Here is a 14,554-nt window from a genome sequence, read left to right as displayed (position 1 = left end):
ATAACCTCTACCATCTTATTTGTCTGCTCTAGCAGTTCCTCAATGTTAGTATGCAATCGTGCAAGTTTTCTACAATTGGCGTTGATCACCCTGCGATTTCGAGCAGCAAAGGAAAGTACATGAGCGTAGTGGTCCCGCAAATCGCGAACGTACTCGTCGGTTGCCGTACCGAAAAGGAACTTTGAGGCGCACCCAACGATGTTGAGCAACCCCCTCTTTACCCGAGAGTGAACTGAGTGAAAACTATAATCCATGTCTACCTCATCAACTTTTCCCCGTAAGAACAGAATCCTATCCTCCAGTAGTTGAAAAAGAGTCAGAGAGTTGGTACTAGAAGGTGCCTTTGATTCCCTAGTCATGGTAGCCCGTATGGTGTCTGCCATGCCGAGTAGTTTTTCTGAGACTATCCTGATTGTGTCCGTGGTGTTGGTCAAGGAAGTATATGGATATTTTACGAGGAGCACATCTTCTATGAGGAAGACCTCTCCTATGTGTGCCGTGAGGGCACCAGGCTTCAGGTGGATGGGTGTTGTTGCAAGCAGGGAGCCGAGGGACAACAAGATGGTCAGAAAACGCAACATCATGATCTGAAAGTGGTGGGAATGAAGTATTTAAACCCATGGTCTCAAGTTATAGCTATGGGTGTTGGGATTATCTTGTTGAACATTTGACTCTGAGGGGGAAGTACCAATATCAAGGTCCAAAGGTGAGGGAATTACTTTCAGACGATCACTGTGAACTTCTAGACTGACTCCACTATTCGACTCGAGAACCTCGAACCGATTTCCCCTGACATTCCGAACAACTCGGTAAGGACCCACAAATTTAGCCCCCAGTTTCGAAATCCTTTCCGCTTGCTTAATCATGACTGTGTCACCCTCTTTGAAATTCACCGGGACGGCCTGTTTGTGTTGTTTTGACATCATTTCAACCTTCGTAGCTTTTAACGTACACCTAACTTCTGAGTGTATCTTGGAAAACATATGCATCTGCTGTTGTGCGTACCTATCAATGTTGTAGAGAGGTTGTTGTGGGATTGTTAGGAAGTCGGACGGAAAACGTTTCTCCACCCCATATAAGATGTAGTAGGGAGACTTCCCCGTAGAGTCGTTTACCGACGTATTTATGGAAGCGGCTATATGCGATAGCCAATCCTCCCAGTTATCGTGGAGATCGTTCACGATAGGCCTGAGGACCTGTAAGATTTTCCTATTAGCTCTCTCCGCCAACCCATTAGCAGCTGGGTAGTAAGCTGTGGTGAAGGATTGCGTGATGTTAAACTGAGCGCATATTTCGCTCAATACTGAGTTCCTAAAGTCGGTGCCATTGTCACTCAAAAGAATTCGAGGAGACGAATTTGGACACAACACGTGAGTCACGAGGGCATGGGCCTCGCGTGTAGCTGTCTTGTCCTTGAGAGGCGCTAGAACTAGAAACCTAGAGAACTGGTCGACGCACACCAATAAGTAGCGCGAACCATGTTGGCTCTGGGGGAGCTGTAATAAGTCTATATTAACAACATCCCATGGCGCCTCTGGTACTGGGTATTGCAACATAGGTGCTGGCCCTTTGACGGATCCCTTGTGCTTAGCACAAACGACGCATTGCGCGACATGTTTTTGTACATCAACCCGTAATGTGGGCCAGTAGAATTTTCGTCTGGTGACAGATAGCGTCTTGTCTCTTCCTGGGTGACCCGCAATGGGTGTGTTATGGACCAGCTTAAGCGTCACGGGGACGTATTTGTCTGGGATGACCAGTTGGTCTATAGGTACCGGTTTGGTTGGCCATGACCTACAAAGGAGGTTGTCCTCTGATAGGAAGCAATGAAAAGGGAACTGGCAATTCAGGAAGGTTTGATTCGTCTCCTGACTCGAGGGCGTAAATTAACCTCTTCCACACAGGGTGGTCTCGCTGAGCAGTGTGTAGCTCAGGTGAAGTGAAGTTGTGGATGACCTCTGGGGTGGTAATCGCGCCTATCGGAATATTCCGAGATAAGGCATCTGCGACCACATTTGTTTTCCCGGTGATATATTTTATCTCCGGATTGTATGCTTGGATCGTTAAGAACCATCTTGCCAGACGACCGTGTAGGTTTTTTCCCTTGAAAAGATCAGTTATGGCCGCGTGGTCCGTATACACCACAATTTTGTACCCCATCACTATGTCATGAAAATGCTTCAGAGCCCACACAATGCAAGAGCCTCTAGGTGGGTAACAGAATAGTTATTTTCCGGAGCTGTAAGTACTCGACTGGCGAACGCTATCACATGCTTTTTGCCGGACTTATCTGTTTGCATCAGCGCGGCTCCTACTCCACTAGCCGAAGCGTCGGTACAAAGCTGAAAGGGGTCCTTGAAATCCGGAAAGACAAGGACCGGAGCCTGTGTAAGCGCTTTCTTTAAATCCTCAAAACTCGTTTGTTGAGCTGGGAGCCACTGAAATGGTACGTCTTTCTTTAAAAGATGGGTTAGGGGACTCGCGCGTTCTGCGAAGTCCTTAATGAAAGGCCTGTAATAACCTGCGACACCCAAGAAAGACCGTACCTTGTCCGCAGACGTTGGTTGAGGGAACTCGGCAATAGCCTTTATTTTGTCGTCCACTGTGTGGATGCCGAATTCGTCCACGACATGCCCCAAGAACTTGATCCGAGGCTTTAAAAATTCACATTTGGTGATTTTGAGCTTTAATCCGACCTCTTGAAGTCTGTGTAGGACTGCTTTTAGTGTTTCCATGTGTGCATGCACGTCTTTACTTGCTATGATGATGTCGTCTAAATACACATAGACAGAGTTGCCCAGCAAGTCACCAAAAATACTGTTCATTGTCCTTTGGAAGGTCAAGGGAGCTCCTTTGAGCCCGAACGGCATCCTCGTCCACTCATAGTGGCCATGAGACGTGCTGAAATCCGTTATTTCACGTGACTCGGGGGCCATGGGCAGTTGCCAGTAGCCACTGACCAGATCAAGACTCGTAAAGACGTTATTTCCTCTACCGAGACACATCAGAAGATCTCTAAGAACGGGAAGCGGAAAATGATCATCCACGGTCGCGGTGTTCACACGCCGGAAAGCAATCACAGGGCGATAAGAACCGTCTTTCTTTAAAACCAGAAACAAGGGTGAATTCCACGGGGAATTCGATTCTTTGATGACACCTTGTTCTAACATTTCAGAGATAAGTTGTTGCACCACCTCCCTCTGACTGTGGGGGAGCTTGTACGCATTGATATATACATGATTTGTATTGGGTTTTAACTTAATGTGGTGTTCAGCACACTGCGTAACTCCAAGCGGCTCGCCTGGTAGAGCAAGCGCCCCCCGATAATGTTCCAGAAGCTGGACTAAGGTTGGCTTAATTTCGGAATAGTGTGCAACTTTTAGGAATGCCTCTAAATTAGCTGTGTCTTGTTCGGGAGAAGCCTGACACGCCGAGGTTATGCCTGAGACTTGGGCTGAAGGGTTTTCAGCTGGTTCCGGGGTGACATTTCTCCCATACACTAGACACTGGCATAATCGAACACCGTGTCTTAAGGATACAGGGGATCCAGACGTGTTTATTACCAATGCCTCTGCAAAACCTCGTTCCCTGATTGTCGCAAGAGTTACCTCCACCGTCACGCGGTGTATGTGAGGAGCTCCGTCGATACACACATCACTGCCCGTCGGAGGGGCGTTAGGCAAACGGATTTTAACAAGTTTTGCAGCACGATCCGGAACTATATGAGGACCTTCTACGACTGCCGTTACTGTCCGCCACAAGTCTGCAATGTTTTCGTGTGGTTTGACCGTAAGAGGTGACACTTGGGCGGTGGCAGTCCCTGAGTCTGTGGTGGGTCGGTCATTTTCCACCTCTGAGGGTGAGATTACAGTTGACAGAGGCGATGGATTTACCATCCCCTGTATGCGTCGGCCTCGAGACACGATCGCGTTGCTTTTAGGGTTTATGGTTATGTGCAGGTCTTTCATGGCGTTTAATCCTAAGATCCCATCCACAGGTAAAGCAAACCTGCTAGAGACATAAAAGAAATCTCGAAAGGGACATACTTTTTCATGTAAGCTGACTGTTAGTGGTACTCGCCCAAGGATTCCCAAAGTGGTGCCCGTCACGCCTACCACATTCAGGTCGTTCTCTTGGAGCGGCCAAATTTCCCCACTCGCCTGTCGTGTCAGAGACCCGTAAGCGGAGTCGGAGATGACATTGACTGTGGCACCTGTGTCAACCGCTAAGGTGAGTGAAATTTTTGCCCACCTTGCAAGGGAGGGCAATTATGCTTGTCCGTCCCAAGGCGGCAATGACGGAGTCAAGTTGCTCCCAATTAGTATTTTCCTTAAGGGACACTTGGATGTACGTCTCGGGGCTGTCACGAAGTCATGTCTTTTTAATCTGAGAAGAGGAGTGTGGTTTACTGTCCGCTGAGGACTTGTACTTCTGTTCCTCCTTGGCCTTTTGTATTGCCGAACAACTGTCTGAATCATGAAAACAATTCCCGTGGATATGGCAAAAGGCAGCCTTCCGCTGATGGTTTGGCCTAGGGTTCATGTGTGATGAATGATGCCCGCCCCTGTAACCTCCTGACCTCCTATCTGAGCCCCGTCTTGAATGTGTTGATTCCCTACGTTTCGCGAAACAAGAATGTTCAGAATGTCCTGATTGTTTGCAAAAACTACAGGTGAGAGATGCCTTACTTTGTGCTTGCAATGCTGCTGCCGTTGCGAGGGGTTGATGGTGAGGGTGTTCCTGAACCTTGACTTCTAACTCTGAAACGAAGTCAACCAACTTCCCGCTCGGTTTGAAGGCCAAAGGGAGGGCAGAACGGCGGTTCTTCTCTGAAATACGAAATAAGTAAAAAAAACTCGAAGGCTGTCTTTACCTGGTGCTTTTGCATACAACCCCCTGGAAGCCAGAGCGCGTCTTCTAGGCTCTTGACACAGTCAACCGCCAGCTGATTTGCCTCAATCATGGCGTCCCAAATCGGCTTTGTTGAGGAATTTTTTTTGGAGGGACTCAACCGTGTGTGCCATCTGTCGAACGATGCTTGGTTTACTCCCGCCCCCGAAGATTTTAATGAAATTCCCTTTAAAAACCTCATAGTTTACACCAATGTCCCCCGAAGCGAACGCTGAGGACTGCATCAAATTCAGTGCCCGAGAGCCTGGAAAGTAACTGTGACCGAATGAAAGCGATTTTATCATGATCTTCCGTAATGGAGGAATTTACGATGGCAGATTCACACAAATCTAAAAACTGTCGCGCCGAAAAGTCGGTCTCGCCTCCCGAGAATTGTCGAATACTGGCGTGAGTTGGAATGACCCGAATCGGGGGCGGGGGGAAGTGGTGTGGGGCCCCGGGAGGAGGGGGGGAGGTGGATCGACAGGCATTGTGATCGGCCGAGTGGGGGTTAAGTAATCAGACGAACCCGAAGGTGAAGGGGCGCTATCCCTTGGGAGGGAAGAGTACGTAGCCCCCGATCGCAAATTCACCACATATAAATCACCGGAGTTTGCACAACGGTTTCGCCAAGACACTCCCTATCCATCCTGAAATGCCTGTCCTTGCTGCTAAATATATATAAAAAAAAGAGCAGCATAAACTAGCCATCACCAGGCAACACCACTTGTTGGGAAGAAAACTTTCTCATGTGAGGAAAAGGTACCAGCTTATTAACAAGAGACTCACAACTTTGGTGAATAGGTTGGACTCGGGCATCTTAGTTGATTTAACATATTTAGTAACTGTGGCAAAGATGATGCCGATGAACACCGAGATGTAAACAGGAACAATATCTAGTGTTGATCATGATGTATATATTTTGTGTATTTGTATTTTAGTATTTTTTTATTTGGTACGTACATGTTATTTATAGAACATTGTGTGTGTGTGTGTGTGTGTGTGTGTGTGTGTGTGTGTGTAATTCACCTCTTAGTCTGCTGCAGGTCTCTCTCGAGACAGCCAGCCGTTCCCCTACGGAAGGAGCTCAGAGCTCATATTGACCGATCTTTGGGTAGGACTGAGACCACTCACACACAACACACCGCGACAACGAGGTTACAACTCCTCACCTTACGTCGCGACCAATCGTGGGACACAAGTGTTGACACACTGTTCACTGAGTTTCGTTCACCGGCCCCGACTATAAAATATATACACCGCATGGAAAGATGCTAATTTTCAGATATGCCACTACATATAAACTCTCCATAATTTATTAGATGTGAATTTGTCAGTTGTGCACACTGATAACAAGTTTTCAATTCGCGGACGAAAATGTCTCTTTACATTTCGTTCAAATTTAGTCATTGACAGCTAAAGTTGTTTACAACGCTATTATGCATTTGAATAAATGTTATATTCATTCCTGCAACGTCCTCGCTAAGAAAATACGAAGAAAACATTGATAACGTGCACAATTATTATGAAATGGTCTAAAAATATATGTTAGTAACTTTTAGTGTTATTTTTAAAGTGGCGAGTGTTAAGTGTTAAGTTTAAAGGCGCGAACTGTTATCTCACTCGTCACAGGGCCGGTGTTACCGTGGCTTTACAGATAGCATTTATGAAACTAGGCTATTACCTTGTATTTACGAATACTAAGTTATTATTATGCATTTTTTTTAAAAAGTATTTTATTATTTAAAATTATTTTGCGGTAACTTTTTTTTCTTAAGAGAAATTAATCAATCTCTCTCTCTCTCTCTCTCTCTCTCTCTCTCTCTCTCTCTCTCTCTCTCTCTCTCTCTCTCCAGAATGCACACTGACGACCAAAGCCAAGCAAGTATTTAGCTTATGGAATGCTGAAAATCTTATTACAGAGCGTGCGCTAGTGGAAACAAGAGCATTCGCAACATATTTTTTTAAAGAAACCTAATCGTGGTGCAGTTGATGCTCACAGTTTCGTAAGAAAAATCATTAAATAATATCTCTCTCACACCCACACACACTCTGATCCTTGCACACACACACACACACACACACACATCGTACGTCACATATAACTCGAATGTAGCTCTGCTGGATAGTTGCCGTCTTCCGCTAGCGGCGTCCGAAACATTTTGGAAACTGTGTCAACACTTGTGTCCCACGTGAATCGAACCCCGGTCCTTCTGGTTGTGAGGCAGATGCTCTAACCACTGAGCAACCGGTGTTGTTATAGTAGGATATCAATGTATTATTATTATTTAATATCACCACGAATTAGGCCACACACTCACACACATTTTTACCTCAACCCTGTTAGCCTATCTCCGTGTTTTTACTAGTCTCACAAATATTTTTTTTCTCTACAATATATTAACGTGGGAGACGATGTGTGTGTGTGTGTGTGTGAGAGAGAGAGAGAGAGAGAGAGAGAGAGAGAGAAAGTGCTGTACCATATAAAAAAAATGTGAGTATCATCATCGGTGATTTCATAATATAAAGAAGCTATTGATAACCCACTTCTGAAAATAAGTACTCTCTCTCTCTCTCTCTCTCTCTCTCTCTCTCTCTCTCTCTCTCTCTCTCTCTCTCTCTCTCTCACACACACACACACACACACATTTCTTTACTTCGACCCTTTTCGGCTTTCCGTATTTCCCACCCATCATCATGGTTGGGAGTTGATGGTCTCACACACACACACACACACACACACACACACACACACACACACACACCGTCTTCCACGTTAACATATTGTAGAAAAAAATGTAGTTGTGCGATTAGTAAAAACACTCAGATAGGCTGATAGGGTTGAACAAAAATTAATATGTGTGTGTGTGTGTGTGTGAGGGGGGTATTTTTTTCAGGAGTAGACTATGAATAGTTTGTATTATTCATACATTTATACTAATTTATTTATGTATATATTGTACCTCAATGGTCACACACACACACACACACACACACACACACACACACACACACTTCGTCTCCCACGGTAATATACAACAGAGAAAAATATTTAAGTCGTGGAATTAGTTAAAACACGGATAGGTTAATAGGGTTGAAGTAAAAATGAGAGAGAGAGAGAGAGAGAGAGAGAGAGAGAGAGAGAGAGAGAGAGAGAGAGAGAGAGAGAGATCCACGTGTTTATGTGGCGGAGTCTATTTGGGTGGGTTGGTCGCGAACGCGCAGCGGTGACAATGTGAGCTTCTAATGCGGGGGAACCACAGGCACCCCACACCGCGACCGAAAAAACAATGATAATCTGTACCTCGCAGCAGCAGCTCGTGGGTCCGAGACTAATCAAGCACAGGGCAATGGTGACGCAGCCAATGGAAGGCTGGGAAGCAGTCGTAATACTGGGGCAGCTAAGTTAAATTATCCCTAAGAAATGTGCAGTTTGTGATAAAAAGCAACACAGCACACACATAGCTCATATTTAAAAACGATCAGGATATGGGGCCACCTGGAATTTGCCCTCATGGCTTATGCCCATTTTCCAAAATGATCGGAAATATGGCGGGCTCTTCAAAATCTTGTGAAATCAGGGGTCATGCCATATGTGTGATATAAAATGACAAGCTTTGTCTTTTTAACTAGAAGGGGTAGTGATCCAGGATATTCAAAACTAGTGTACACTTATTAGCCTATATTGATATACCAATTGACCTAGATTGTTGTGCGTTCAGATTGGCTATAACAAAATTTGAAACTAATGCTTAGCCACCTTTGTTGTATAGGCGTTCAAGAGGTATTTATGACATTCATAGTATGTTTGTGTTGTCTGTTATTTTTAATTACTGCTTGCGACACATTGTCTGCCTACCTCTTGGGTTGCTTGTGCTGTTTTTTTTTTTTTTTTTTTTTTTTGCTCGCGTGCATGGTGGATGTATGTTTGTGTGTGTCTGTCCATGTTTGTTCGTCTGTGTTTTGATTATGTTTATGTTTTCTTTTTTTTTCTTTTTGGCTCAGTTTATGTGATCCCATGTGTACAGGACAATACGATAGTATACCATTTGTGGAACGGGGACTTATCAAGCTTTAGTATCAGCAATGACAGGAAACAATACACAATTCAGTACTTCAAGAACGTTTATTTTCTACAACAGTAACTGCTCATCAACTGGCTCTCAATGACATCTTAGCCTTACTTGCAAAGTCAATTGTGTTAACAGCCTTCACAGGCACACAGGGTAGTGCATTAAAGCGCAGCTATTTTGCACTTGCAGCCAATCTTGCACTTGCATGATACCAGTTCATGGCAGGTGTGGGAGGGAGGCCTCGGGTATTGCTGCCCAGTGTGGATTCAGCATTCCTTTCTGGTTTCTAGACCAGCCCCAGATGTCTGGCGAAGGCAACTCTGGTGCAAGTAGCAGCATCTGGCTCCACACATATCCTCCGTGATTGACTGCCCTCTTCACATGTTGCTCCATGGCTGCCTTCAATGGTGGTATCAGCTGAACGTTGTTCTTATCTGCAAGCATCTTTCGTGCTTTATTGATATCCACACACTTGCTGGTCTTGTCATACACTAGTATGATAAATCTTTCTATACTCTTCAAGAGCTCTTCTGATATGTCAGCAGGTGCTGAGGAAAGCGTCGAGAGCATCTGTCAGGTCTGGCAAAACGGTTCATACTGCCCAAACAGTTTTCTTACCGTGTCCGGCAAAACTGGACACACTGTCGCACTCACTGAGAGATTGGAACATTGGTAGGGCACGTGACTTTTCAGATCCTAATCTCACAGCCAGTTCATGGGCGGCTAAGTAGCGGAAGTTGTTGCCGATTTCAAAAGCCAGCCACAGTTAATTTGTTGGTTGACAGATGCTCTCTCCTATTCGCCCATCTCTTCCTACATTTCCCTTTCCAGTAATCTCTACTTTCTCTCCTTTACCAGCTTCTATCACACATTTTTTCCCACTTACCCTTTCCCTCGTCCCCTCACTTCCACAATTCTCTCTCTTCGGTTTTCCTTACTCATCTCTTCATCCTTCTCTCTTGCTACCCCTTCTGACTCTACTTTCCCCCTTCTCTCCGCTACTGTTTTTCTTCCGCTCTTTCCTCCCCTCCCGACTCCCTCATTCTCCGGCGGCGTAATTATAACTCGCGGCGAAATTGAAAGCCGAAACTCCCCTCGTCTTCCAACTCTGCCTCCCGGAACCTTTTTGAAGGCCGAGACAAATGAAGGTGACAGCCGCGTCGGCCCAGGTTACCAACGCTGCTTCGGGCCGTTACGCTCATGACTCTTGTTTATATTTTCCTCTTATATTATATATTTTCCCTAATTCTTATTCCTTCATCTCCGTTTCCTTCTTCCTGTTGTAGCTCTTCTTTCATTTTAATTTTCTCTTTCCCCTTACTTATTTACACTCGCAATTCCTTAAAGTATCTGTCTTTCGTTAGTTTCATATCTCAATGATTTATTTATAAATTATTTTCCTGCTTTCATCTCCCTTTCCTTTTGTCGTTTTCGTATATTGATGGAGTCCTCATTTATATTTTGCATAACTTACAACGCCTTTTCATTCCCTATTTTTCCTGTCCTTTATTTCTTCCCTCTCCCATCCTTTTTCCCTAGTGTTCTCCTCGCTGTTTTTTCCCTTCAATTCTCCTTTTATGTTTTTTGCCTCCATCCTTTAAACTTTCATTTCTGTCTACCTCTTAAAGTCCGCCACCATGTTGCCTCTCTATCTTCTATCGCTATTTTCATTCTGACTGCTCTTCTGAACTTGCTAACTGCATGCCTCCACTCCTCCCGCGGCCCCGCTGCACACGACTTTCTACTCATGTTTATCCCTATACTGTCCAAACCCCTTATGCAAGAGTTAACCAGCATCTTCATTCTTTCATCCCTTACACTGGTAAACTCTGGAACAGCCTTCCTTCGTCTATATTTCCTCCTGCCTTTGACTTGAATTATTTCAAGAGGAGTGTATCAGGACACCTCTCCTCCCGAAATTGACCTCTCTTTTGGCCGCTCATAACTTTTGTCTCTGTAGGAACAGCGATTAGCGGACTTTTTTTTTACACCATTTATTTTGTTGCCCTTGAGCTGTTTCTTTAGCTGTAAAAAAAAGTAACTTAAATCTCTGGTCTAGTATTTATATTTCTTTCCACTTTTCTTTCTCTTCACCCTCCATTTACTTCATCACGCTTCTTTCCTTCTTGCTGATGGTTTCAATCTGGTCTCTGTAATCGGCTCTAAGGTTTTCGTCGTTGTTTCAGATTTGTTTTCCCGGTCATGTTTGTGCAGCGGCGGATAAACTGCTGCTCCATTTTTACACTGCGACTGAAGTGACCGGAAGAGGACGTTACATGTAAAGTCAAATTTTACCATGAGGACTGCGCAGCCATATTCTATTCTACTACTCCTCGCTGTCTGTCTGTCTGAGAGAGAGAGAGAGAGAGAGAGAGAGAGAGAGAGAGAGAGAGAGAGAGAGAGGGAGAGAGACACAGAGATATTGAGATAGAGAAAGGAGAGGAGTGTAAGTTAATGAATAAAGACAGGGCAGTTACGAGAGAGAGAGAGAGAGAGAGAGAGAGAGAGAGAGAGAGAGAGAGAGAGAGAGATTTTTTGCATTGATTTACAAAGATATTGAAACCCATTTGTCCAGACTATAATATAGGTGACCTGTCCTTACACTTAATTGAAATTACATTAAATGAAATGCCCCTAACACATTCCATTTTTACTTTAGTGAATATAAAATAAAATGAAGTGGCTGTCGAGCTTGTTTCTAAATCAATCAATCTTATTGAAAGTGACCGTTGAAAGTGGGAGGTTATTCCACTCCTGCGCTACAACGTTGGCGAAGAAAAAAAATTTATTTGTTTGATCTCAGTTATTTCTCGTTCGAAACGTGTCCTTAATTTGGATTCGTTCACATTTATAAAACAATTTGTTATTTTTAAACATGCGATAATTTTTCTTCGTAGGCGATGTTTCTGAAGAGAAAATATTTAAAGAGAAAAAAATGTATTTTTATTTTTAGGTTTGTTGAACAAGGAAGAGGTCATCTTTGCTGCCCGTCGTTTAACACCTAACTAAGCAATGCCCTTCATATGGTAAAGGTAAATGTAAAGTTGGGTGCATACGCTATAGATGCGCGTGGCTACGGTGCTCATTGCCGATGCAATATGGCCATTTGAGCCTGTGTTGGGTAACTACCAATTACCCCGGGACACGGGTTAATATAAAATTCAGGACTGCCACAGTTTACCTTCCCAGGTTTCCTAAGGTACCCATTTATCCACCAGCCCGAAAGGGAGGGTGAACATCTGGGTGAGCTGCAGGATTTGAACCGGGACCCGTGAAGTGGCAGCCAGGCAAGCTGACCAATCCCAAGTGGGTCTGATTAAACTTGTTCAGTGAAAGTAATATATATGTATTCATGACTGATAAATAAATTTATATTAATGAAGTCCTGCATTCTGTTCGCTTTATTTGGTGCGTCAGTACATTGCTATGTGAATTTGAGGTCTGATGCGATTTTGAAATCAAGGTCACTGAAACACTGAACGCGCTTGAAAATCAGGCCACACATATTGTTATATAACTTTTTATATTTTGTTCTAACTTGAAAAACCTGGCACTTGTCTATACTAAACTGCATCTCCCATCTCTCATTGTGAGGGCTGAACTAACACACACACACACACACACACACACACACACACACACACACACACACACACACACACAGACAGACAGGTATTTACACTCGGGGATATATGGCTCGTGCATTTATTGATTATTCTCTGCTCAGCCGGCAGTGTTGGCGTTGCTGCTTCGTTTAACCTTTCATTGCTTCGCCCGCCGGCCCGAGGCTTCTTCTGCGCCCCGTGGCGGCGATTTGGTGGCGATACCGTCTCGATCGGGCTTCACTGCCTGGCGTCACTGATTCCACGTAGTGTCGAGGCGAGTCTGCGTCTACCGGTTACCAGGAAGGAGCAACAGAGCGGAGCTAACCTCTGATCTGTCCAGGACCACTGAGCGTCCGGCGCCTCACTCTCAACCAGTGGAGCCTTGCAGTCATGTGGGCACCGTCTGCATGAGCTTCTGTCAAACCTACCCAGTCCCGAGTCTCCACGCCGGGCTGACATAGCCTTTTCGTCTCGCCGGCTCACCCGTCTGCCTTCACGTCACCATCCTCGGATATTCTTGCAGCTGCCATTCTGCTGAGCCCGTCCCCCTCCATCGAGGGACGTCTAAAAGGTAGCTGTCCATCTCTGCTGGCTCAACCGTCTACACTTACGACGTATGACCCGGGGACTGCAAGCCGCTGCATAACCACGAGAGGCCGTCTTCTCTTCACCCGAGGGACCACTCACCACCGTCTCTCTGTTCCTTTATCTGCAGTTTCCTTTCCGGCCCTTCTATCTCTGCGGTGGTAGACGGTCACTGCTCTTCCCCTAAACCTATCAACAGTGGTGTTCTACAGGGCTCTGTCCTATCACCCACTCTCTTCCTGTTATTCATCAATGATCTTTTTTCCATAACAAACTGCCCTACCTATTCATACGCTGACGACTCCACTCTGCATTATTTAACTTTTTTCAATAGAAGACTCTCTCAATAGGAATTACATGACTCAAGACTGGAGGCTGCAGAACGCTTAACCTCGGACCTTGCCATTATTTCCGATTGGGGTAAAAGGAACCTTGTGTCCTTTAATGCCTCAAAAACTCAATCTCTTCACCTATCAACACGACATAATCTTCAAAACACGAATCCCCTATTCTTCAACAACACTCGGCTGTCACCTTCTTCAACACTAAACATCCTCGGTCTATCCTTAACTCTAAATCTTAACTGGAAACTTCGCATCTCCTCTCTCACTAAATCAGCTTCCTCGAGGTTGGGCGTTCTGTATCGTCTCCGCCAGTTCTTCTCCACTGCACAGTTGCTATCCATTTACAGGGGCCTTGTCCGCCCTCGTATGGAGTATGCATCTCACATGTGGGGGGGCTCCACTCACACAGCTCTATTGGACAGAGTCGAGTCAAAGGCTCTTCGTCTCATCAGCTCTCCTCCTCGTACTGATAGTTTTCTACCTCTTAAATTCCGCCACCATGTTGCCGCTCTCTCTATCTTCTATCGATATTTTCACGCTAACTGCTCTTCTGAACTTGCCAATTGCATGCCTCCCCCCCTCCCGCGGCCTGACGTCAGGCCGTGACGTGTACTTGCCACGCCCCCCATTCACTTGCTACTTGACGGTGTAAAACAAATAAATTATTCGGGGGTGGAGTTTAATATATTGAACAGTGATTATGTAGTACTGAATACATATTAGACTTTAGTTAAGGCTGTTACCGTGATATAGTGAGTTATTATTTTTAAGCTTAGCGTAGTAATACCTTATAATACATATTTATGATATACGGTCCCGGGTGTCCCGTGAGGAGTGTTTTGTGTGTGTGTGTGAACACTGTGAAGGAAGGACTTACTGTTTAGGTATTCTCTTGAGTATTATAAAGCAGCCATGGCACTCCCGTTACCCGTAACAGAGCCCGTATAATGAACACCATGTCTGCATATTCCACTTTGCTGTATGTATACGACATTGAGATGAGCGTGACAGCTTAAAAAAAAAAAAAAAAACAGCACACTTTCCCTCCTCGCGTGAG

Source organism: Eriocheir sinensis, chromosome 26 (genome assembly GCF_024679095.1).
Source record: "Eriocheir sinensis breed Jianghai 21 chromosome 26, ASM2467909v1, whole genome shotgun sequence".
Lineage (NCBI taxonomy): Eukaryota > Metazoa > Arthropoda > Malacostraca > Decapoda > Varunidae > Eriocheir > Eriocheir sinensis.
Note: the sequence above shows the minus strand (reverse complement) of the source record.